The sequence below is a fragment of the Ailuropoda melanoleuca genome, chromosome 6 (genome assembly GCF_002007445.2).
Source record: "Ailuropoda melanoleuca isolate Jingjing chromosome 6, ASM200744v2, whole genome shotgun sequence".
Taxonomy (NCBI): domain Eukaryota; kingdom Metazoa; phylum Chordata; class Mammalia; order Carnivora; family Ursidae; genus Ailuropoda; species Ailuropoda melanoleuca.
Window position 1 is genome coordinate 3595279 of NC_048223.1, and position 10645 is coordinate 3605923.

Genomic DNA, 10645 nt, shown 5'->3' on the forward strand with positions numbered 1-10645 from the left:
GTAACAACTTATTAGATTCTTTATTTGTCCCAGCATTTGTATCAATGACATGAATGTAGACATAAAAAAGCAAACATAAAAAAGTAAAATTTTAATGGCAAAGTCTAAGAAAAAAGCTAACATGATAGGTTAACAGAATACAAATTCAAATTAACCTTAATAGGCTACATCTAATTTTAGTCATAAGGCTGAGGAGCTAAATGGGTTTAATGAAGAAGATGAAATTATATAGGCAAATATGAGTTTCTGTTTCTAAAATTAAAAGTCGGTTGCCCATAGAGAAACTCTATCTATAGCTTTAAAGAGCTAGTTTGATGATATCACCTATAAATGGCTAACCAGATTGTGTTCTTAAATTGCCATTAAATAAGTTTCTGGGTGATGGGGCTTGGCTGGCTCAGTCAGTTAAGCGTCTGCCGTTGGCTCAGGTCATGAATTCAGGGTCCTGGGATGGAGCCCCATGAAGGGGCTCCCTGCTCCCTGCTCAGGGAGGAGTCTGCTTCTCTGTCTCCCTCTGCCCCTCCGCCCCTCCCCCCTCCAATTCTGTGTTTGTTCTCTCTTTCTCTCTCTCAAATAAATAAAATCTTTTTTTAAAAAATGAGTTTCTGGGTGAGACCTCCCTAAATTAGCCCTAAGTGAGCAGGTAAGATTCCAAAGAGAGCAAAAAATTTCTATTACTTGTGGTCTGGAGAGAAACAATTTCATGACAAGGATTTCTGTTTTTATTGACTTTTCCTGGTTAATGTGCCAGAGAAGTTAGTTTGAAACACAGCATTTATGTCAAGTCCATCCATAAGGAGAAACCTGACAATGAGACACTTCACCGTGAAGCATATGGTTGCTGGCATCCTGTTCATATCTAATGCTGTGCACAAACAGAAATATTTCCCATTGTCCAAATTCTCTTATCGTTGCTGGCATCCTGTTCATATCTAATGATATACAGAAATATTTCCCATTGTCCAAATACTCTCCTTACACTGATTAGTTGGAAGCAAACTTTATTTTCTGGGTCAGTGTTATAATGTATGAAGACTGTGGGAGCCATGGAATACTTTGACTCCAAAAATTTTGAGAGAAGCAAGGAAGATTATCATTGAAAACTGGGCAATTTGCCATATATTGTTCGCTGGCAAACCATTAAGCTATTACTCTAGTTGCTGGGAAGAGTTTCTCTCCTATGCTTATCTCCCTCCACCCCCAACTTCAGCCTACTCTCATTTCTTGTTACCTTTATTTGCTCTTTTGTTAAAATTCTTTGGGTTCCATTTCCCCTATCCCTTATATACAGACTTTTCTAAAGAACTGAGGTCATCTACCAAATACTAGTAAATAAAAGGTCATCTACCAAATACTAATAAGTAAAATTTCTCGTATACAATGAAAAGACAGACTCCAGGGTAACTAATGTTGGGATTTAATTACCACAAATATACTAGAAATGGTTAATATGCTGATAAAGCTAATGTAATTGGGCCTCATTAATAGAGCCCTATTGATATTTCATTGTGTTACATAAGTATCAGACCAACTATTAGAAAGCAATTAATACCTCTAAGGAAAGTAATCTCAATGTAAGGAATCTGCGATTATAACAAATAGAAATAGCAAAAAGAAGGTGTTCAATCTTAGGAAGAAAATATTTAAGGAAAAGTGGATAACGACTTATAAAAACTCAAAAGGCTATTGAATTAAAGTTAGAAATATATTCTCTTTTGGAACAAACAACAGAATCAAGAAAAAACAATGTCTTCTGGATATAGATTTTGTTTAATAAAAAGAGCTTTCTAACAGTTTGGTTTATCTAGCAATGAACTGCTTTAAAATGTTATGAGTTTGTGAGAGTTAAAGTTTCAATAATGGTAAGTTAGCTTGTACAGGGATAACTCTCCCATTGATAAGAATTAATAAACCTGAAAAAAAAAAAAACACAGCTATTTGAAGACATTGGAGAGCTGTCAAAAGCTGACCAGAACTGTAGGGGATTTGACCAGTAAAAGAAGGTAATTATAATAACCGAGTGAGATGCATGTTTATACAGCCTTTTCCCTGTGGACATTCCCCAGTCGTCAGGGGCAGGGCAGCTAGAACTCAAGTAGAATGCTTTAGTTTTACCGACTTGTGATGTCAGTGAAGAGATTTCAGGTAGCACATTGAGGGTATCAGACAGTAGATGATACCGAGGGAAGAACATTAATACCTGCCTATAAAAAGCCCTAAAATCCTTGACTGACCATTGAATTATACATGTGCTGGAGATACTCCAGTGATGTCAGCAAAAAGTAGCAGGTGAAAGAACTGGACAGAAATTTCAATTGCTGTTCACTGCAAGCAAATAGCATTTGGAATAAGAGGACTGCCAAGGATAGAGGGGTTTGGTAAAACCTTCAGGCATTTGACAGATTGGTGTTAACAAAGTGTAAACCAAAGGCTCCAGAAGTTAAAGATGATTTGCCTTCAGTTACATATCATAGAATAATTAGTTCTTTTCAGAGGAAGAAGACCAAAATCAGAAACTTTACAATATATTATCCTTAACATCCTATACACAATACAAAATTAATATATATCCTAAGAAACAGAAAATTGTGGGTGTGTGTGCTCTGTCAAAAAAAAAAAAAAAAAAAAAAACTTAAAGAAAAAAATCCNCCAAGGTGAATCACCTATTGGCATAGCATACTAAACAGGTATTATAAATATGTTTAATAATTTAAAGAAAATGATGGTCAAAATGAATGAACAGGTGTGCAATCTCAGCAGGTACATAGAAGCTGTGAAAAAGAACCAAACAGAAATACTAGAACTGAAAAGTGTAATATCTGTAATGACCTTAATAGCAGATTGAAATAAGGCCAGTATATTATGAAAAGCAAGCCACAGAAATTATTCAACTTAAAGAGAAAAAAATTAGAAAAAAGTAAACAAAGTCTTGGTGACATGAGGCAACATTAAGTAGTCTAACAAACATTTCATTGGATTCCCAGAAGGAAAGGAAAGAGCAAGAATGGGCTACGGAAGTAATTTAACAATAATGGTTGAAAATTTACCATGATCAACCTACATATCTATGACACTCAGAGGACTCTAAGTAGGATAAATACAAAGAAAACCACACATCATAAACTAACCACAGAAAACCAAAGCTAAAAAATTTCATCTCAAAACCAATAAGATGAATCCCATCAGACAAAAATGGAAGTTAAAACTGGAGGGAAAGAAAAAAATCTGTTCACCCAAAATTCTATATCTAGTGAAGATACCATTAAAATGCATATAAAATAAAAATACTTTCAGATTGAAAAAGCTGAGAGAATTTCTAGGTAGCTGTTCTGAACTATAAGAAATAGTAAAGAAAATTCTCCAGTCTGAAGGGAAGTGAGGTAAGTTTTTATCTACAAGAAAAAATGAAGAGCAAAAATTATGCATGTGTGGGTAAATATAAAAGTTATCTTTTTTCTTTTCTTAACATCTGTAAAAGACAACCAACTGCTTTATCAAAACAACATTTTGTTACATAGTTTATAATTTGTGTGCATGTAAAGCACCAGAGCAATGACACATAGTACTGAGGAACCAAAAAGTCTTGTTGCAAATTTTTAAATTTTATATGAAGCAGTACCAATATTAACTCTAAGCAGAGTTCGGAAATGTAGGAACACCTAGTAAAAAGAAAAGAGATGTAGCTAAGAAGCAGAGCAACTAGAATAGGATTAGTACAAAAAAATAATGAGTTTGTCATCTCTTGAAAGTATCCAAGTAGAAATGTCATCAGATCAGGAATCTCAGGAAGACTTGGGTTCGAATCATCCCCGCAAAACTTCTGATTTGGGCTTAAGACACACTTTCATTAATTTCTTTTCCTGTCCCCCTCAAGGCAGTATGTTTCACAGGGTATGTTTTGCTTTTGAATTTGTTGCCATCTTTCATGCCATCTTTCATGCCATTGTGGATGTTTGCATTCATAAGCTCAATTTCTTGATCACTCATGAATTCAGAACAAAGCTAATAAAATAGTAAAATATTTTGCTGCAGTTTTGGCACCAGTTTGTTTTATGCTTTCCATATAACTTTCTGTATTTATGTAATGTCTTGTGCAATTATTACTGAGAAATACAATATAAATTTTTAAAACCTATTCTCACGTGCATACTAACAAACAGCATACATACAAAGAAAGATGGAAAATTCCAGAACTCCCTTCCCATATGCCTTCCCCTATCCAAAGTTCTCTCATAGTGAAGCACTGCCAAGTACTCTTCAGAGCTTAATCTAATTTACTTCTGCCCAGTTCTGATTTTTTTTTTTTTTTATAACGTCAGGGACCTTTTTAGGCTCCCCAGCTCTAGTCAGGGGATTGTGCTTCTCCCCATGAACCACCCCAGAGCTGAACCCCAGGAGTTTGAAAAAAAAGCATTTGTGCTCAACAATGGTAATTAACAAATGGCAGTTTTCTCCCGAGGTCAAAAAACTAGGCAACCCTGCTCCCCTTCCCTTTTTCCTGGACTCCCTCCCTCCAACATCAAATTGGCCTCCTCCAATCCCGCGGAAAAGAAAACAGAATGCCTGGGCTTGCGCCTGAGTGTTTCCAGCCAGCGTTGCATTGCCAAGGCCAATTCTCCAAGCCAAGGGTCTAGGGGGGTGGGAGCAGATGCAAATTAACCGGGATGTTGCGAAAGAGTGGTTTCTTCTTTTCCTTTCCGTGCACAGTAATGTCAGCAAAACTCCTCTCAGGCTGTGGAACTTGCCTCCCTCATTACAGGCAACCGTCGACAGGTCCTTACCTCTCTCTACACCTCACACTAGAGCTGTGACAACTTTTCTCTCCGTATCCGTGTCCCCGTCCCCCTTTTTCTCCTGTGGACGCCCACGCGTGGCGCCCCGCGCCTCCCGGGACAACGACCCACGGTGGCCGAGCTCCAAGCGCAGGGGGCGGGGTCCGAGGCCAGCGCGACCGCGCGCCCTGGGGGAGGGTCCGGGCGAGCCGGGACCACGCCCCTGAGCCCCGCACCGCCCCGTCCCCTCCGGGCACTAGTTTGTTTTTAATTTGAAAAGTCCTCCTCTTCCTTCTCTCTTTCCTCGCCCCTCCTCTTTACTCCGCTCTGCGGGGACAGTTAGACCCCGGGCCTGGCGTCGCGGGTGCGGAGAGGACAGCGGGCCGGGCGGTGAGTGGGGCCGGGCGGCGGGCGAGGAGCGGGGTCCGGGAGGCGCGGGCGCGGAGCTGGGTGATGAGGGGAGGCCGGGAGCTGGTGGACGCGGGGACGCGCGGCGCTCTGGGCTGACACTCGCCCGCCCGCTGTGCCGCGCGCCGCATCCTCAGGTGGTGCGGGAGTTTCGGGGCTCCGAGCGCGCGTCTGTCTGGAGACGCGGCGGGACAGGCAGAGCCTGTTTCCATCCCTGGGTTGGGGGTCGGGCAGCGGCAGCGGCCCCGGAATGAAAGCTTTCTGTTGGGAAGACCGTTCTTCAGGAGCAAAAATGAGCTCTGGGAGAGTTGGCTGCGCTTCCCGGCCCTCCCCGTCTCCTTTCTAGAGTGTCCCGCGGGAGGAAGGCGCGTTGCTGGGGGCCGCCCTGGCCACCCGAGGATGTCTGCCCCGCAGGCCGGGTCCTTCCTGACCGGGCTCCCCTTGCGTCTCTCGCAGGCATTCCCTCGGCGCAGCGCTCAGGTACTCCTTCCAGGCTGATTCGCAGGTTAAAGGGTTTGTGGTAACTTCACAGATTTGGCGGGCGGAGGGGCGTGGGTTACAGGAAAGAACCCTTCTCTCATTTTAAAAATGCGGACAAACTGGGGAGATGTCATTTATTTTGGGGTGTACTTGGTATGTTTCTATAAAACAGAACGTTTATGTTTCAAGACTTAGATTTTTCTTTCATTTACTTTTCTGGTATTTTTATCTTAGCATCTACAGTTCAGTTGAGTTTTTGATTCTGTATTGCATATTTAAAGTGTAGCTACCAAAACGAGTACAGATGAAGCTATTAGGATTGATTTCACGCCATATAAAAAAAAAAGATTGATTTCCCACCTACTTAAGACTATGGATTTAATATTTCACTGAATTGTCTTGGTTAATTTTGTCTTGGTTAATTTTGAAAGACTAGCGTTATTTCCATTAGATTTGGAAAAGCCAAGAATGCTCATGACATTCTGTGACGTTGTTGTGAATGGTATAGGCCAGTGATATCTGGCAAGGGAACACATTAACATTCTGAGTAGGGGAAAAAGAAACGAAATTATCTCTTTTTACACATAATGTGATTGTGTATCTTGAATGTCTATAGGAAGCAACTGAAAATATCCTAGAAAAAGAATTTAATGAAGTGTCCAATTGCATCTAACCTATAGATAGATTATAGGATCCAGTTGCATCTATAATAGATATCAATAGATGTTACATAAACAAAAAAATACAACTGAACAAAATAAACCATTTTAGCCTGAAATAACACGAAATTGAAAACTTACTAAAAAAAAAGGTAAAACTACAGATGTGAGCATACAATGAATGCATAAGTCAAAATGCTGTAAAATACGGGTTTTCTAAATATACAATTTCTTTAAGAGAATATATAAATTAAATAGATTCCTAACTGATTTTTTTTGTTTCTAAGTCATTTCTTTAGCCCATGCGCAAAAACAGTAGATATTCTTTACTACGTAATAAAAGGTATTATCAAGCTATAGTGATTAAAAGACAGTGGAATAGGGAATAGACCAGACAAGTCAATGAAACTGGACAGATTTCAGAATAAAAGGAATGCTGCCATTTTATAAACATACATGTTAAATCAGGTGGGAAAGAAATGACATATAATTGATCATACTTAAATAATCAGGTATTTATTTGGGAAAACTCATAATAAAACTGAACTTTCTTACTCTTAGCACACAAATGTAATCTAGATGACTTATTAATTTTAATCTTAAGGTATGAAACCTGAAGGTAAAAGAGGAAAACCTGAATGAATATTTGCGAACATGGCATGTTTTTTTTTTTGAGGTTGATACAAAAACCTACAGCCTATTTAGGGACATGGTTCTTACTAACAATTTGCATTCAGAAAACATACAAATAGGGAAATTGTTAACAGAAAAAGAGTTAATTATACTAGTATGCCTAGAACTGTTATTAAGACTTTTAAAATCAACAATCAATTTGAGGACATAAAGAGTCAGTCGAAAGCAAGAGAAATGCAAATGGGAAGCAGTATACTCAGCCAGGCTAATTATCAGAAAAGTGCAATTAAAGTAAGAGTTTTTGTGTGTCTTACTGATTTTGAAAGTCTGATGATATTCAGTATTGTTGATAATGTAATGAGAGAAATACAGTCTAACAAACTCTTAGTGGAAATGTATTGGTAAAGCTTTTTTATGGTGATAGCTATTAAACTTTTCAAATATTCAGTCACTGGAGTTTATCATGCTCTTAAGCGTGCAAATAAAAGTCATGTTCACAGTAGCATTATTTGTAATACAGAAAACTTGGAAACAATTTCATAACCATTGATTGGGATTTGGTTACATAATTTATGGTACATCCAAAGGTGGGATAATGTATAGTTTGAAACATTTGATAGCTCTAAATGTTGGTGGAAATATGTCCAAAGTATATTGTAAGTTGGAACACAAAAAACAAGTTGAAACAGTATATATATAAATAGAATATATATACAGTAACAACATTTTTGTAAATAAAAATGTAGAACCAGACTGAATTATATTATGTGTATTCACGTTCTCTTAGTTCTATAATATATGTGTGTCTAAGGAAAAAGTGATGTTATTATAATAGGAAAAATAATAAATAATAAAGGTCCTGGAAGTGTATTTAGTAATTTATATAGAATAATTCCTTTCTGGATATATTAGTTGTCATTCAATGTGGAAAAAATATATTTTCTTTCACAAAGCTTTCCATATTGTTCTCTTCATTTTCTTTATTTTTGAATGTCCTCTTTGCGTCTTCCTTTGAAAATTCCTTCCTTTATCTCCTTTCTTAGTATTGAGTGCTATGATGTTTCTTAGAGGCACACAACTGAAAACTTTTGCCTGAGGGATTTTACAGCCTGTTAACTTTCTTACAAACAAAAAATGCAGGGAATGTTCATGTTCTTAATGTATTTCAGCATCATTGTACTAACATTAAAATTAACCTTTACGGTACTTCAGGATAAGAGAGAGATGCTTAAAAAGAAAAATAAAATTGAACTACAAAAAGTAGAAAAGAGTGTATGGCAAAAATGAAGAAAAAATAAATGACAAATTTTGGGGAAAACATTCTTAAAGTTCTAATACTATTCATATAAATAAAATCTAAAAAGACAAACAGAAAAATGGACAAATGACAAACAGTTCACAGAAATGGAGCTGCATATTACTTTTAAATGTAATAAAAACTGCTCAACTTACTCATAAGATCTAGAAAATAAAGTGGTTTTACTTTTCAGATTGGCAATGACAAAAATGTTGATAAAACATCATATTAGGAATCTCACACATTTTTGTCTCATGTGAACTGATTCAAATTGTTTGGAATACAATTTGAGAATATATATCGAAATAAAAATGCACAAAACTTTGATCCAGCAGGCTGCTTCCAGGAATTTAATACACAGGCACAAAAAGAAGTATATATAAGTCTATTATAGCATGCTTTTAATTGCATGTATTTGGAAACTATTTAAATTTTCATCATTAATAGACCAGTTAAAACTGATCATTACCAAAATGGAGCTGGGCAGGCGGATGGGTTAAATAGGTGATGGGGATTAAGGAGGACACTTGTGATGAGCACCGGGCAATGTATGGGAGTATTGAATCACTCTATTGTACACCTGAAACTAATATTATACTATGTTTACTAACTGGAATTTAAATAAAAACTTTAAAAAATAGGCCAATTAAATTGTGGTACATCCATTCAAAAGAATAAGGTTATATGAATTGTAGTCAACATCAAAACATTTTAACACATGCAGAAACAAAGTACAGAAAGGTATATAGAAGACTGTCATTTGTATTAAAAGATATATTAGTTTGTGTATACTTAGAAAATCTCATGGAAGACAAAAAGTCCATCTATGGTTGCCTTTTGAAATAAGAAATGGGGATCTATGTAGGAGGGATTTTTACTTTTCATGGTATAAATATATGTACTCCTTGACTACTTGATTAATTCCAGTGTTTGTTTGCAGATAATACCTATTTTAAAATATGTTCTTATAAATGTAAGGTTTCTTATCAAAATGATTTAATTGTAGGTCATATGCCATCCTGTTTTGGTACAGTTTTTAATACTAGAAGACTAGCCAGAAAATGACACAATAAGGCATTTTCTGGTAATCTTCCAGGTATCATAATTGACATGGTAATGTTTCCTTAAATGTATTGTATAAATGTTATGAATAATATTACTCTTCTGGTATTTTTGTACTCCAAGTAACAAAAACATTTCCCCCTTGAAAGCTAAAATGGAGAAGCCTAATATTCTTTTCAAACAATTGAAACCAATTTAGTGTCTAATAATACTATTTACGAACTGTGGTTGTCACTTTGCTTAGAGAGAGAGGTGTGGGCACATGCACAGGAGCGCTGCGGGGAGGGGCAGAGGGAGAGAGAATCTAAAGCACACTTCTGCTGAGCACAGAGCCCTATGTGGGGCTCAATCTCAGGACCCTGAGGTCATGACCTGAGTCCAAATCAAGAGTCAGACACAACCCACTAAGCCAACCAGATGCCCCACTTTGCTTCTATTTAATCTCATTCTCTTATTTTATTTATTTATTTTTTAAATATTTATTTATTTATTTGAGAGAGAGAAAGAAGTGCACACACGAGTGGGGAAAGGGACAGAGGGAGAGGGAGAGAAGCAGTCTCCCCACTGAGCATGCAAAGCCTACCCTAGGGCTTGATCTCAGGAACCTGAGGTCATGACTTGAGCCTAAACCAAGAGTCAGACACAACTGACTGAGCCACGGAGGCACCTCCTAATCTCATTCTTTTATTTTAAAACAAAGCCAAATAACCAACCTCCAAGATTCTTCTCTGCTAAAAAGAAGTAAATATTCCACCACAGACCTTTCATTGGGAAGGAATCATGGTGTGACCAAAATAAGAAATATGTTTATATCGGTTATAAAAACATAACAGTAAAAATTGATTAGATTTTGCCAACATTTTTGTTCCTAGTGAAAACCACAGTTTCTTTGAAGTTTTTTGTAGGGCTGATTTCATGCAAAGATATAATTAAATAAATACATGTTCTACAAATAGTCTTTTTGAGAGATTCTGTGCATCTTTGGGACATTTCTACTGCATATTTTATCCTAAAGTAACAGACCGAGGTTTATCTTGTTAGTGCAAGCCTTTGTAATAGCTTTTTGAGTTGGATAGTTTAATTCTAGCTATGTGACAGCAACCTATTAAGTTGCCAAGGTGTGGAACAGAAAGTGACGGAATTCTTCACAGTCATTGGACTTTAAATCCATTCATGTTGAGCCCACTCAACTATCCAGTTCCCTAGTAACCGAGAAACCCGTAGAACTAATCAACGCAATTATACATACTTAAGGAGCCAGGATTTTGGCTCAAAGTCTATAAAGAGAATCGTACTTGGAAGTGTGTGTAAAACATTTCAACTTTGCTGAACTT